Consider the following 13,192-nt stretch of genomic DNA (forward strand, 5'->3'; position numbering starts at 1 on the left):
CTTTCGAACTGCTAGGTTGGCAGGATTCTTATTGGTACATAAAGCCTTAAATCACTTGGACATGGATTGATCAGGGATCCTTACTCCCTGCATATCTGCCCATTGATAGCAGTCATCTGTGGTGTCCTCCTTGTGGTGCTGCATGTGTTGGAGGTTTATTCCAGAGAGGCTCAGACTAGGTCCTTCCATGCATCTGCCCAGTGGAACACACTGGCCATTGAAATTAGGCAGGCTCTTACATTTGTCTGGAACACCATAGAAAGTCAGAATTTGCTCCTCCCCATTCTTTTTTATTTCCATGCTGACGTAAACCAAAGTTTAGCTTTTAGCGTGTCATTTGAACCTGGGCTTATGATAGCTTCTTGCTAACCATGAAGCAAAATGGTTATGAGCTCCTCCTCTCTAGAAGTCTGCACATTTGCATGGTCCCAGTAAGACATAGTTTGGTTTACCATGTACCAGGCCACTGTATTCATTTTGTAGGGTGCCAAAAATAAAATTTCCAGAAGAATTAATTAACTCACAGGCAGCATTTGATGGTTTTTTTCACGACTGTTTTATCTGTTTTTACTTTTGTTTTCATTATTGTATACTTCTATGGTATTATTGTGATGATTAGTGTTTATCAGTAATAATTATTATTATAATATAAAAATATGTCTCAAAATATTTGCCATAAACAGTTAGTCTACATCTCCCCATAAGATTTTAAATTATTTTAAGTAATTGAATAGACTTGTATCTCATATTCTCTTTCTTTCTTTCTTTCTTTCTTTCTTTCTTTCTTTCTTTCTTTCTCTTCAAATGGATGAATGTGTGTTTTCATCCAGTATTTCCATTATCAGGTAGAAGTGGAGGTAACTTCACCACTTGCATTCTATATGCTTTTTAATTATTTGAAATGTTTTGCTCAAGGGAATATTCCTCTCTTCATATGAGATACTGAAGTAGGTATTTGAACAGATGAAAATTGGTTGACTAGCTCTTCATTAAGCAGTTAACTCTCATGAGAGATCTCTCCATAGTTCATTGGATTGGAGCTAGATAGTAAGAAAAATTATTCTGTTGTAGAAGTGTAATTCTTACAAAATGTATATTGCTCTTAAAAGAATAAATCTGAATGTAGTATGTCAACACTTAAAGGGAATCATTACCTCAGCTCAATAAATTGAACTTCTCAACAGTTGTAAACATAAAGTCTACCGTATTATGGGAAGTCATCCTGATATAATGTAGATAATGGCTGTTAACAATATATCAATTATGGTTTGTCCAATTGCTGGCAGTTCAGTGAAACACTCCTCTTCCAAAATGGCAGCATGCACTTAAGAAATACCTTTTGCAAGATAATGTTCACACGACCTGTTCCCTACATACATGTAAACAAATATTGCAAATTAACATGATAAATATTTTTAGTTTTTCCTTTGAAATCACCATTCACCTATACTTAAAGAAAGTATGGGTATAATTCAGTCACCTTTAAAAGTTAAAATGTTAAGAGTAGGCTTGTTAGTCTATAGCTCATTAATTCAGAATTCTATCTCTTCCAAGAAGCTGGCAGTTTTGTGAGATGACACAAATGTGTTAAATGCAATAATCTCTAGACGGTTGTTCCTTGAGGCATTTGTAGCTTTCCCCTTCATGAAGCAGTTTCATCTTAAAGAGTGTGAAGTGTTATACTACTGTAACAAATTTTTCTAGTCGCAGTACTATTCACTCTTTTGCATAACATAATAATTACTCCTGTTATTTAAGGTAAAAATAACCTTTTTTGTAAGATATTGTAACACATCTTAGTAATAGGAAGAGATTCTGTGTTGCAATATAAAAAGTACTTTGACTTCTGTTATACTCTTCACCTGCGATACCTATCGGCGGCATTCTGAAAGAGTCATGGCTTGTGCTGGCCAATATCTTTACAAATGACTTGAAAGAGAAAATGGATATACTCTACAAATTGATGTATGACCCATTTGGGAACAAAATATGTCCATAGAGAATGACCCATATAACTTAAAATAGAGGTTGGCAATCTTTTGGGGTAGGTCTATCTCTTCCCTCACTTTCTTCCCTCACCTCTCAATTTCCCCTTCTGTACTGTCCACATGAAATTGGGCCAAGGGTTGCAGGTTCCTCACTCCCGACTTAAATGCATTTAAGCCGAACCAATCAGACTGAATAATCAGCAAGAAACAATGGAAAGCAGTATGCATGGGAAAGAACTAAATGCAAATTACAGTGGGTCCTCGGTTTAAGTACACAATTGGTTCTAGAAGTCTGTACTTAAACTAAAGCGTACTTAACCTGAAGCGAACTTTCCCATTGAAAGTAATGGAAAGTGGATTAAAAGTCTTCCTTAGATGGGCAAAGGTGTTTGAAAAGGTTTCAAACAGTTCCTGCTTTAAACAGAGATAGTAGGACAATAACTTAGCATTAATTGAAAAGAAATAATGCTCATAAATGTTCGTCTAGGATGTAATATGCTGTAACCAGCTTCATTTGGAAATGTTTTTCTTTCAGGTTATCATGAATAACGTATTTTGGATATATTTAATAATTGCTGAAGATGATCCTCTTTATAGAAAAGGCTTTTGAAATCTGGGATTTTATACAGTAAAGGTAAGGAAAAGTTAACATTAAATTGAAGTATTCAGAGTACTTTGATCTCTTGCTAATATTGTAAGTGGAGCGAAAAGAGCATACACCTCCTGAAGTAAGTGTCAGTTATCTGTCTACCTACCTTACTTTACAGTGGTACTTCCTTAATGTTCACATAAATGTTGTCTTGATTGCCTTATTGTATAGATGTTCTGGTTTGCACAGTGTGTGGAAAGCCATTCTGTTGGTAGAGACAGTGTGTACAAATACATTTCATTTTTCAAAAATTAGTTGCTTTTCTATTATATCTCATCGTCAACACATACTATGTTACAATCATACGTAAAGTAATAAGAAAGAAATAGTATAGATATAAGACATGAACAAATGATAATAATAATAACAACAGATCTATATTCCTCCAAATTATTTAAATCTTATGTATCTTAACTTTCACTTCCCTTCCACTCTTTCCATGATTTCCTATCTACTGTCCTTGACTTCATTAAGAAGATTTAATTGCTGGTATTAATGGATAACATTATGATGCCAAGTTCAGGGCTTGAAGGAAGCTACTTCTGTTCCACTTGCAGGTTATGAGTGGAATGAAGATGGGATTAAACTCTCTCTTAAATTGTGTGTCGGCAGGCTATATGTGCCAGCATCTTGGGGAAATATGTAACTCATGATTTAAATCAGTATTTGTAGCTCAGTGTATTCTTTCTGTACAATCATCTATTGAACAAACATATTTGAGAGCAAGCTAGACCAGAAATCCAACGTTTTGGATTTGAGTTGTAGGAAGCAGTATTGTATAAAGCATGTTTTCTTCTCAAAACTTTAAATAGGGATGCACTCTGCATGGGGCTGCTCCTAAAGACCGTTTGGAGATTGACACTAGTGCAGAGCTGCCTGAGTTTTGATGGGTTTGATGACTCAAAGAGTATAGCATTGGTACTTAAAAGATTTGTGCTGCCTACCCATGTGGTTCTGAGACCAATTCAGGTTTTTAGTTTTGATATATAAAGCCCTGAATGACTTAGGGCCTAGTTATCTGAAGGAACAGCTCTCCCTGTATTGTCTTGTCTGTGCTTGAGGTTGGCTGGGGATGCCATTCTTGTCATTCTATTGCGTAATTCATTTAGCGGGTCTGTGGTTCACCAGAGAGCCATCTCAGCAATGGTGCCCTGCCTGTGGAATACCTTCTCCCCTAATGCAACTGACATTTCAACACCAGCTGTAAGCCACCTTCTTCCTCCGGGCCTTTTGAATATTTTAGGAAATAGGCCTACTCTGTACAGTATGGGGACCAGTCAGTTTGGGGGTATTATTAATTGTATATTTTGCTTAATTCTTTATTCTATTTTGTTTTAAGCATTATAACTCACCCTGGCGTCACTTATGATGATAGTCAGAATATAAATTTTATAAGTAAATAAATACATTTTTAAATGACAAAAATGGCAAATACATATGAGAATGGAGCTGCATCCTGGCGTTTTTAGCCCATTATTGAAAGGGGCGAGAGGAGTGAAGAAAACAATTGTGAGGAGAGACAAAGTTTTTCATCAACTCCCCATCTCTACCCCAATTTTGTCTCAATCAATATAATATTTAGAAATGGAAGAGAATAAAGATGGTAATGGTTCAGTTTAACAGAATATTCTGGCAATTTTTTCAGAGATAATTTTTCAGTGGAAGAAAGGAGGAGTTTTGGTTCTCAATCCCATGATGCTGCATGAAATGAAGAAATTATTTAAGATCAAACTGGGCGAGAGAAGTAGTAATTTGGCAGGTTGCTATTAAGTAAAGATGTAAGGAATAAGTGGGGAGCCAGTTTGTTTGTAAAATAAATGATTTTTATGCCTGGAGTCCAAAGGTACATACATTTTTTTCAGTCATTCAAGATAACATAGAACTCCACAAAATGTCTGTACATATTTTTTTACTTGTGCTGAAACCATTTTTTGGGATACACCAATTTCCTACACAATTACATGCTCTCACACACCTCTATAACTCGAATTCTTGTTGAACAAAATATCTTTGAACATAGATGTCATTTATCGAATGCACAAAAATGTGATTTCATTCATTTCATTTCACTATTCCTTTGTCCAGCTGCTACTATCCTATTGCTTTCTTCATCTTCATGTTGAGTTGTTCTTTTTTCCCCTAAACTGAAATAATTGTACAAACTTCCTTGGCACTGCCATCCTCTCTGAAGTGTATATTTTAAGCAGGCCCACAACTTAAACAGCATTTTAGCAGAACAAATGTACAAAACCTTGATGTGCATCAAGTTATTGACGACCTCTTTAGGGAACACTTTATCATTTTGGGGAACAAATCTCTCTTGTTAATAACCTTTGAAACCATGTAAGTCTTGTGTTGAAGTATATTTGATCTATTATTCTGAGTTTGAACTTTCATTTTTGGTGGATAGTGTTTGAATAATATGTGTTTTTAAAAAGTTACTGATGTCAAGGGTCTTTGTTTTGCCCAGTATTACTTCAGTAAGCAAAAGAAATCAATAAGTAGTTTGGCAGCAAAGTTAAGTCCTAATGGGCTATTCTCATTCACTTGGAAATAAATATCATTCACAGTCTAATTTCATTGCACCAAGAATATTGCTTAATTTTCAGTTTCAGACTTCATAAAGATTGAGTCCTTTATGATTTAAAAAGAAAATAAAAAATATTAATGCAGCTTTTGTAGTTTTATAAGTGACCAGCTGAATTTTTTCAAAAGTGCTGACTAGCCAGTAGCTAACTGTAATAAACATTTGTTGAAGAATGAAATACCTTGAACAGAACTCTCTTGTCCAAAGGGAGAAATTTTCCCATATCTATTGATATGTTAAGCAAAGTACACTGGAATATAGGGGATGAGATATTCAAATAATAAAGTTTACAACTGAAGAATTCAAGGCTTTAAAAGGAGAATAGAAGTATATTCAATTTAAAGGCATAAGACTTGCTGAATGAGACTCCAATGTCTATCTAGTCCAGCCTTCTGTTTCCCAAAATGTCTAATAAGATGTCTGTGGGAAGCCTCAAAGCAGGACATGAGGGGCATGTTGTTTCCCAGCAACTAGTATTCAAAAATGTGCCACCTATGTATCACCATCATGGCCAGTAATATTGATGAATTTATCTAATACATTCTTAAATCCAATTAAGCTGGTGGCCATCACCAAATTGTACGTAAATGAATTCCACAGTACAGGAATACAAATGATTCTTTTTTTAAAAAGTGTTGTTCAGGTTGTCATTTCATAGGCAGAATCTGAGTCAGTTATTCAAGACTCATTCTTGTTCTACTTACTTCCATCTGTTTTAGTTAGGCCCAAAGGAGAAACGTCCATTGGTCAGAGCACAGGAATAAAAGGGAAACACTTTAGAGCTAGATTTATGCCCATCTGGCTGGCAAAAGCCAATCAGGACAGCACAGATTTAAGAGACTGCTCTGGAGCAATTTCCATCAGAAAGGTCACAGAAGTGACTTTTTCTTTGGTTGGAATCTTCCCTGTAGAATTCCACAGGTTCTCTGATTGATCTTTTCACAAGGTCACCAGGTGAAGATTGGCACAAGTTTAGAATTTGATGACCAACACCCTGCAATGCCAGTGCTTGTCCAGATACTCATCTCAATGAGCATCAAGGCCAATGTTTCGGCACAAAGTGTGCCCTTCAGAAGTACCATCTAAAAGCGCTGAAATTTCGTCTGAGAAGAAATAACTTGCTTTTGTCAGTGATACCCAGTCATACAGGCACTTTGAATATTTGCTGATGAAGTGTTTTAGAAGAATAAAAGTGCTGTAGGTTTACTTTCCTATCATGATACTTTAAACACGATTTAGATGTTATAAGAGGTTGAGCAGAACATGAAGCTCTAGAGCAGGCATCCCCAAACTTCGGCCCTCCAGATGTTTTGGACTACAATTCCCATCTTCCCCGGCCATTGGTCCTGTTAGCTAGGGATCATGGGAGTTGTAGGCCAAAACATCTGGAGGGCCGCAGTTTGGGGATGCCTGCTCTAGAGGTATAGTTAGCTAATCAAAGGCCTGGCAAGCATAGTGGCAACAAATGTTAGCTACTCTATTGAGATGTGTGAGCAGTTGTTTGAGAACCCTAAATCACAAAATCATAGGACTATTTATATCAGGCACAGGCAAACTCTGGCCCTCCAGATATTTGGGACTACAATTCCCATCATTCCTGACCACTGGTCCTGTTAGCTAGGGATGATGGGAATTGTAGTCCCAAACATCTGGAGGGCCGGTGTTTGCCTATGCCTGGTTTATATAATACTATCCAAGCTGCTGTATTATGACATGAACTAAGTCTTGGAATGCTCTTCTTGCGAAGGGAAATGTGATTGATTTTGGTTCGGAAATACCACAAAGTGACATGTATAGTGGCTTGCGGGGGGGGGGGGCACTTACCTTGTATTTTTGCATAATGGCCTGGAAAAGGGATAACCAAAGGGAAAATCTGTGTATCAACTGCAGACAGGAGGGGAGCCCCCCTTCTGTGAATCCTACCACTTTTAGAAGTACACATGATGGAAATAAGGGAAATGGTCTCCCTGGTTGTCGCACCCAAGATGTAGAATTCTCTGCCCCAAGAGCTCCAATCTGCTTCCTCTTTGTTAACCTTCTGCCACCTTTTGAATACATTTATGGTCTAAGTGTGACTCTTAAAAACACACATACTTGATCCTTCCATACTTTTTGTGCTTTTCTGAAATTTGCAACAGTGTTTTGTGTTTTCATTTTCAGATTTATTTATTTTTTACTCTATTCTGTTGGCTTCCTTGAGCATTTTACTATCAAGTAGAAAGGCACTTGCATATCTTGATTTCATCATATGGGAATGAAATTCTCTCTAACAAGATTGTGCAAGCAGACAAATATTTCAGTGATTTTCAAACTGTGGAGCAGGCTTCCCAGGAGATTTTGGTGGAAAATTTCAGGCGGTAGAGAGAGAGGATCCAGTAATAAAAACATCTATACGAGGGGTAGCAATGTTAGTCTTCAAGGACCACAAGACTGAATTACAGAGAAATCTGATTTTGTGCTGTTTATGATGAAAGGTCTGCTCTCTTCAGTTATTTGTAGATTCTAATCAAGTATTCTAAAATGTAAGTGCTCATTTCTGATCTAGCCACAAATTTGATCTAAAGCTCATTGGTTGTTAGCATTTGAACAGGAGTTTGGTAATACAAGTCCAGATTACTTAGAAAGCAGTCAGATTGTCATTGTATTTAAAATATACTTTGTAAAAGGAACGTGCAATAAACTTTATAGCAAATGTGACTAAACACATCCATCCCATGACCAAAAGTCATGGTATATAATGTTTCACTGTATGACTCAACAGTTTATGCTGCTTCTTTTAAGCAGTTGATCAGAGCGGTTTGTGTAACCTAAATTTTCACAACCTCAGATCAACATCCTTAGTATTGTTATTTGCTACTGTATACAGTCACATAGTTTGGCAGCTACATTGGCTGAATAAATTAAATTAGATAATATTATACTTGCCCAAGCCGTGTAAACATTCCTGTAGCTAAACACAGAATATCAACAGCTAAGTTTATGGAGAGAGATATATATTTTTAATTTTGGACAAGACTTACAAGTTTATTGGATTGCTCCTTCAACCTGCTAAGTAGGAGTGTTAGAAGAGCTATGCTCTTACAAAATCTATGAATTGGATATTGGTACTATCTTCCTGGAGGGCACTTATTGTATCAGCTGAGACTTTTATTATGAAAACTTAACAAATACTGACCCAGAGTAGCCAAGCTAATTTGAAAGTGCTAATTTTGATAATGTTCTGCCCGTTTGCACTTATAATGCACTCATAATAATTTGTTCTAAAAACTCAAGTATTCAGTGTATTGATTTTGATGTCACAAACTCGTCAGTTTTAGAAACATAATATATCTTCATGCATTTCAACCAATAATAGACAGGTTGAGAAGAGAGAGGAAAGAGTATGGAAAATCCTGAGGTCTGGCATGGCAGCATAGTTTCAGCAGCTAGTACCTCTGTTTCGGGACCATAGGGGATATGTTGAAACACAGTGAATTGTGACTGTAGACTGGATCAATTCCATGCCCTTTTCTTCTTTATAGCTAGGTAAATTGTATTACCAAAATGTTCTTGATGGGATTAAGGAGAAATTTGCATAACTTCTCATCCTGTTGTATCTACCTCCTGATTAAAATGTATGCTGTGCTGTGATTTCAGTGCAATTTTTTTGGCTACTTCAAGCTCCATCTTTTAAATTTTGGGAATGGGGTGGAGTTCATGCATTGCAGTGGCACGTTTTGTAGGAAGTAGTCAACTCTAAGCTTTCCTTAAAGGTAGAGAAGAAGAAGAAGAGTTTGGATTTGATATCCCGCTTTATCACTACCCGAAGGAGTCTCAAAGCGGCTAACATTCTTCTTTCCCTTCCTCCCCCACAACAAACACTCTGTGACGTGAGTGGGACTGAGAGACTTCAAAGAAGTGTGACCAGCCCAAGGTCACCCAGCAGCTGCATGTGGAGGAGTGGGAAAGCGAACCTGGTTCCCCAGATTACGAGTCTACCGCTCTTAACCACTATACCACACTAGTAAAGGGACCCCTGACCATTAGGTCCAGTCATGACCGACTCTGGGGTTGCGGCGCTCATCTTGCATTATTGGCCGAGGGAGCCGGCGTACAGCTTCCAGGTCATATCGCCAGCATGACAAAGCCGCTTCTGGCGAACCAGAGCAGCACACGGAAATGCCATTTACCTTCCCACTGTAGCGATACCTATTTATCTACTTGCACTTTGACGTGCTTTCAAATTGCTTGGTTGGCAGGAGCTGGGACCGAGCAACGGGAGCTCACCCCGTCGTGGGGATTCGAACTGCCAACCTTCTGATCGGCAAGCCCTAGGCTCAGTGGTTTAAGATAGATGAGAGGAATGAAAATAAGGTATGCAGAATCAGAACCACTATGGTGGTTAGAGAAGTGGCTTTATTTAATGTTGGCAATTGCTTTTCCACTTTTCATTGACTGGATACTTTAGATCCCAGCAAATACAAACTCACTCTTGTCCCTCATCTTACTTCTTTATGAAATAAAGACTTTAGAGGGTTTTCTTCCACTACACTTAAACATCATGTCTTCACAGAATATTAAGAATGTGATTCATCCCAGTGTGGGTGCAGCGGTGAGTGTGCAGGTAGATTTGGGAGTGGGATGCATGTTACCCTAACTTGTGTCAAGGTAGCAGGTAGGTTGAATAAGGAAGGATACAAGGAGTACTTAAGCCTTGCATTCACAGTCACAGCACACTGCAATGCACTTGAAGGGGAAGGAAGGAAGCATCTTCTCTATAAGAGAATACATTTCTGCAGGCACAGATCACGCCTGTGACTACAACATGTGATGACCCAGTGAAGTCATATTTGTAATAGACCCTTTGAAATAATCGGACTTAGATTTAATTATTTGAATAGGTATCCTCTGAGCATGAATAGCATTGGATATCGTTCAAATAATGTTAACAATTGTGTACTCTGGGAGCTTTCACTTGGGAGCTGAGTCCTCAGTGTTTTAGTGTACTTCCTCAGATAGTATGTTTCTGGCATCATTGTTTCTTAGAGCATTTCAATTTCTTTCTGAAGGCCAGTTGCCTTACATGCTTTCATTCTCTAATTTGCAATGGTTAAGCTGGCATAGCTTCTTGTCCTACTGCTTTTTTTTTGGCTTATGCATATACTGTATATTGTTTCCAGTATGCCTGTGCTAGTATTTAGAAACTAGCACCATCCTAAGATGCAAGTGATATTTTTTACACATAGTATGTGTGACCTTGTTTAAAAGTTCTATCTTGAATCCAGAAGCTTTAAAATACTGTAATATTTTAAGAAGTGGGTCACCGCCCTTGTGTAGTCTTGAAAGAATTCTTAGTTTGAATCTGATTTACAAAGCAATCTTGTAATATTCCATTTGACAAAAGGGAGAATATATTTAACATTCAATGATTATGACTCAGATTGGTCTGCAAAAGCTGGGTCTTTCCTTTACATTCTATTTATTATATCACCTTCCCAAGGCTCAAAGTGGCATACTATCAAAATATAAAATAAATTCAATACAAACAGCATTAAATGAAACACAGAGATCAGCCCTGTGGGATTAAAACTGGAGTAAATGCAAACCATTATTTCTGCTAAATTAGCTATCCATATTTTGTGTAGACTTCCATAAGGACAGCCGTGTTAGTCTATTTTAGTAAAAACAATGTGTTTTGTGCCACCTTGAAGACTAAATTTAATGATGGCATAAGCTTTAGAGCAGGCATGGCCAAACTTGGCCCTCCAGCTGTCTTGGGACTACAATTCCCATCATCCCTGACCACTGGTCCTGTTAGGGATGATGGGAGTTGTAGTCTCAAAACAGCTGTAGGGCCAAGTTTGGCCATGCCTGCTTTAGAGGATTCCATAGTTTGTCATTGTAGGGAAACCTAAACACTTGCTTGGTGTTTTTTCTGGATATGTTTTTGCCTTTTAACTAAATGATGCTTGTTTTACTACACATTCATTATGTGTAGGTCTTGCATTCTGGACAGCCCAGGACCTCCATACACACTGCCCAGGCTTGCACCCAGGGAGGTCACTTTGTTGCTACTAACAAAGCGGTTTGACTTCACTCCTGGAGGTGCTCTCCATTGTCTCTCAAGGCAGATGTATGCCAACAAAAAAAAATGGAACCTCCCTTAGTCACCATTAAGAAAAAAATCACCTAAGAAATAAAACTACTATCTATCAGAATAACAGTTTGTGATTCACAACAGCAGGTAACATTGCTGTTGCTATACACACACACACACACACACACACACACACACACACACACACACTGTATATTGAATTCACTAGCACTACTTCACTTTGGGTGTAGAAATATATGGCTAGAGAGATGCATGCAAAAAAGGAGCTAAAAATAAATGGTAGCTTTCATGTTTGCTTTATGTCCTAAATCATACAAGAAATCCTTTTCAGTTGCAATATACTTCTGTGAGACTCATAATTTAAAAACCTTTAATTTTCTTAAGTAGAGAGTCCAAACATCAGTTACTAATTCTTTGAGAGAAATGGGGATGGTGTTATAGTGTTAATATGCAATATACAGACAAATGCTTGCCATGGCAACCAACAGTTCGTAGGGGTGAGTGCGAAGTCATAGGGAGTTTACAAGTGCTTTCTCTTTTTTCAGCATAGGTGGCATATATGAATAATTTTCTACTATTTTGTGCTGTTGTATTGACTTGCTTGTCATTAGATTATTTTAATTCTGTTTTTAAACTGAGTAAGAATTGCAAGTATGCCATTTTTAGAAAAATAAAATATACCTTCCTTGTCAATTGAAGGATTCATTTAGAAAACAAATGTCTGCTTTCCGTCATAAAATGCATTATTAAAGCCTGTCACTTCCTTATAAGATGTTTTAATGGCATTCACTTTATTGACTAAATTGAAGTCCGCTGATTGTTTATACATGCACATTTTAAAAACAACATTTCCTTCCACCCTGCTTTTTTATTATATCAAAGCAAAAGGCAATAATGTTGCCTGTAGACTGCCTCTGCTAAATTTTAAAGCAGTGTGCTAGTAATTCCTTTGTACACTTCACTCTTTGAATAACTTAATTTCAGTTTAATGCATTTTAAAAATACTGCTTTCTGATATTGTGTTTTCTTAAGCTCACAGAAGCATTAGCTATAGGAGTAATTTTCATTTGTCATGGCATTTAAGTGGGACTGGGCACATATCTTCATCAAGAATTATTGAACCGATTTGCAACTGAGAATAGTTTATCCATTTTTTGTTCTTGTAGCAACTATAAATGTTTTTATCCATACTCTCAGGTATCATGTATGATGTCAATAGGAATAATGTGGTTCCAGAAGCCTGATAATAACAAGACTTGTCTTATAGTACTCAGAGAATCAATAGCCAGATGGTACTGGGATTCAGCTACCCACTCAGGGGTCATGTTTATTTTCTCTCTGTATCAATAATCTACATATCAGTACTTGAGGTTTTGTTCTGAGAAAACAGGCGGTACCTTCATGGTAATGCAGATAATGTTGTTTTCCTGTGCTGAGGGCTATAGAAATATATATTCTACCCATCCAGAGATCTTCATCAAGCATCTAGCTTCAAATTCATTGTACAGCCAATTTGAATCGTTGACCTGTCCAATTGGTTCTCATTTGAATTGTATTTGTACAGTGGATTGTAGAAGTGCTGTGAAAATACTTCCAGCATTTGCCTTTCATTTTGCCACATCTTTTAAGACAAATTAATGAGACTCTGTTTAGGTGAAGGGTAGGACCAGTGACAGCAATGGCTACAGTTTTTGTTCATGGGTGGTCTTTCAACTTTAAGACTCCTATGTTAGTAAAGGGAATTGGACAGGTGTAACTTTCTATCCCTTTGCAACTAGAGTATAGGAACTCTAGTTTTGAAAGGTTTTTCCATTCCTGATCTCACGTATTAAAGCTATTCAAGCAAGTACAGATTATCTCTTCAATTTATG

General features: G+C 37.2%; 1 protein-coding gene across 6 annotated transcripts in view; it reads left to right on the forward strand.

Moving 5' to 3' along the window:
- MBD5 (methyl-CpG binding domain protein 5) overlaps positions 1-13,192 on the forward strand; it is a 100,079-nt gene that overhangs the window by 32,876 nt on the left and 54,011 nt on the right. For 5 of the 6 annotated variants that reach the window (XM_060279649.1, XM_060279646.1, XM_060279641.1 and 2 more), the window contains exon 2: positions 2,524-2,622. The exons of the other annotated variant lie outside the window; for it this stretch is intronic. The gene's annotated coding sequence lies outside the window, so the exon portion shown is untranslated. The remainder of the gene's footprint in view (positions 1-2,523; positions 2,623-13,192) is intronic. 6 annotated transcript variants of the gene reach the window in all.

Source organism: Zootoca vivipara, chromosome 1, assembly GCF_963506605.1.
Source record: "Zootoca vivipara chromosome 1, rZooViv1.1, whole genome shotgun sequence".
NCBI lineage: Eukaryota > Metazoa > Chordata > Lepidosauria > Squamata > Lacertidae > Zootoca > Zootoca vivipara.